Below are 3104 nucleotides of genomic sequence, written 5' to 3' on the forward strand. Positions count from 1 at the left end.
AACTCCCACTTTATATATTCTCCAGTTCAGGTGGGAGTGCTCAGTCCTTCCCTCAGAGCGGGGAATTCCATAAAAGGGCATGAAGATGCTCAGTCCCTCCCTCAGAGAGGGGAATTCCATAAAAGGGTATGAGGACAGGAGCATCTTCCCACCTCGCAGGCCTCTACTGACAACAGATTCTGGGAAATGGCATGGAAGGCTATAGAATACACAGTTTTGGGTTACACCCATCCAGTGATGAATTGGTCACAGCCATTCTAACCAGGACAACCACACAGCCAGAATCCAAAACCAGAACCAAAACTCTCGAATCAGTTAGAGACAAAGCCTGTCCTAGCAAAGATGCTCACTGATTGATTCCCTTCCCGTTTTACCCCACACAACACAATGGCTTTCCCTGGAAAGCAAGGTCAGGGAAGAGGCGTCACCAACTAGCAGAGCTGGGCCAGGAAAGGCAGAGGGAGATGGGGAGGTAAAAGCCTCTCCCCAGATCATGGCCAGGCAGAGGCAAGGACCTGCTCCATCACTCACACCTCAGCACTCTCTCGCAAGGAGCCACCTCAGTTAATAGTGAGGACGTCGCTCTGAATCTCGTGGCTCAGCTGGGTCTGGAGGTCGCTCAGTTTCTTCTTCAGGCCGGACAATGCGGACAGAACGATGGTCTCTGGGCGCAGAGAACCGCAGGACTCCACGTTGTAATAGAACCTCTCTGGCTTCCCGTTGGGGTCATAGGGAGCCTGAGCATCCTCATCATCGATCTCCGAGTACTCACTCTTGGGCCACTCCTCTGGTTTGGGGTACACGGTGTGCCTCAGCGCGTTGTCTGGGTCGTACTCGAAGGCCACGCCCGCCGTGGGGTTCCACTTGGCGTGCTCCTTCCTAAAGCCCTTCTTAGCATAGGCTCTCAGCCGGAGCTCCTGCCCCTTCCGCAGCTTCACAATGAGGATGTCATACTGCTCCACGTAGTCATTGGGGTCATTGTCTCTGCTCCGAGACGTCACCGGAATGACCCGGGGATTGTTGGAGATGAGGTCACGGGATGTGACATGACGGGTCTGGTCCTCGTTGCAGCGAACATCCAGGGTGAACTCCACGGAGCACTCGGGGCAGAACTCGTCACATGTACAGTCTCTGGAATATTGCATCTTATCCACAATGTCATCGCTGGTGAGAGGGATGAGGCCCAACGTGTGTGCAATGAACTCATCGTGGAGCACGGAGGAGTTGGCATCTATCTGGACCCAGTCGATGGCTATGGTGGGGACTTCAGCGATGAACACTCTTCAAATGGAATTTGCCACCACCAGGTCCGTGTTCTCAATGATGAACTTGACGTTCTCGTCCGTCAGCTCGGTGATGCGCACGGTGGGCTGGTTGGCGTACAGCATGGCCGCCCCGACCCGGCCCCAATCCCCGGCCTGATCCCGCTCCCGGCCCCGCTCCTGCCCAAAGTAAAGGGAGAGGGGAAAAAAAACCTGCTGGTGGGAGAGCTGCTGCAGTCTGGTCAGAAAGTGGTGATTGCAGTCCAGTCGAGGGTGGTGGTCTCAGTCTGGTTGAGAGCAGTGGTCTGCAGTCTTCCTCTGGATCCCACGAGTGGTGCCAAGGTTCTGAAACTCCCACTTTATATATTCTCCAGTTCAGGCGGGAATGCTCATTCCCTCCCTCAGAACGGGGAATTCCATAAAAGGGTATGAGGATGCTCAGTCCCTCCCCTCAGAGAGGGGAATTCCATAAAAGGGTATGAGGACAGGAACATCCCCCCATCTCGCAGGCTTCCACTAATAACAGTTTCTGGGGAATGGCATGGAAGGCTATAGAATACACAGTCCTGGGCTGCACCCATCCAGTGATGAAATCGGTCCCAGCCGTTCTGTGGCAGTTTGAGCCACGTTAGAAATCTAAAAAATCCAATTTTCAGGCTTTTCCACCTCCTCCCAAAATTTGTGCCAACACCGAAGAGAAACTTTCAGGCCAGAGGCTTCTATAGGGGAAGGGGGATGTATATACATTTATTTACACAAATAAATACTATACAAGCTAAAGACAACTATATATATATTACATCTCTATCAATCAGTCCTTTCAAGCCCCTCCTTTAAGTTTAGTCCAGGAAAGAGTCTTTTCAAGGCTGGAAAGTAACCAGTCCCTCTGTGGGAGTGTTCTGGGCCTGAACGCTCCCCCCTCACCAAGTTCCAGTTGTTTTGTTGTAGTCTCTCCTCCTTGTAGTCTCTCCTCCTCATGAAGTCCAGGAAGATAGCTCTGAGTCCTTGCTCTCCTGCTGCTGTGTGATCTCTCTCTCTCTCATACCTCGATCCGTAGGCTGCTGCAGTGTAGCTCTGCTTATCAAGCGTCCACGTCCTGGCATGTGGATTTCTCCTCGGGTTTTCGGTTGTCCTGCGTGGTAGAGACATCCTCCGGGCCCCTTTCTCTCTCTCTCTCTGGGGGTCCATCTCCAATTTCGCTTGGGACTCTTTCTCCCGAGCGCCGGGCCTACCTCCATGGCACGTCCACTAGGCTCAGCTTCAATGCTAAGCCTCTCCTCCGCTTTCCAGCGGAGGGAAAGGAAAAGCCCCCCTCCACAGCTTAGCTGTAGAAAAGGAGGGGGGAGAAGGCTTGGCTACAAAAGCCTGCCTCTCTCCTCTTACCTCAAGTCAGGTTCAGGTGCTGTGAGTCTCTTCCCTCACTGCACACACTCAAAATGCTGCCTCTAACTCTGCTCTGGGCTAGGCAGAGCTGGGGGGGCCGCAGGGCTCCCCTCTCCCCCCCCAAAGGGGGAAGAAGGAGCCCAGCCACCCCCCGGCCTTCCATAATGTCCTGGTTAGAACGGCTGTGACCAATTCATCACTGGATGGGTGTAACCCAAAACTGTGTATTCTATAGCCTTCCATGCCATTTCCCAGAAACTTGTCAGTAGAGGCCTGCGAGGTGGGAGGATGTTCCTGTCCTCATACCCTTTTATGGAATTCCCCGCTCTGATACCCTTTATGGAATTCCTCCCTCTGAGGGAGGGATTGAGCATCCTCATGCCCTTTTATGGAATTCCCCGCTCTGAGGGAGGGACTGAGCACTCCCACCTGAACTGGAGAATATATAAAGTGGGAGTT

General features: G+C 53.3%; 1 pseudogene across 1 annotated transcript; it reads right to left on the bottom strand.

The window, feature by feature from the left end:
- Positions 1-274: 274 nt before the first annotated feature.
- On the bottom strand, positions 275-1442 carry LOC113980135 (annotated as a pseudogene). Its single transcript, XR_003538079.1, has one exon. The product of XR_003538079.1 is annotated as a DNA-directed RNA polymerase II subunit RPB3 pseudogene (transcript).
- Between the last annotated feature and the right edge of the window lie 1662 nt (positions 1443-3104).

Source organism: Neopelma chrysocephalum, unplaced genomic scaffold (genome assembly GCF_003984885.1).
Source record: "Neopelma chrysocephalum unplaced genomic scaffold, ASM398488v2 Primary Assembly neopelma1_92633, whole genome shotgun sequence".
Classification (NCBI taxonomy): Eukaryota; Metazoa; Chordata; class Aves; order Passeriformes; family Pipridae; genus Neopelma; species Neopelma chrysocephalum.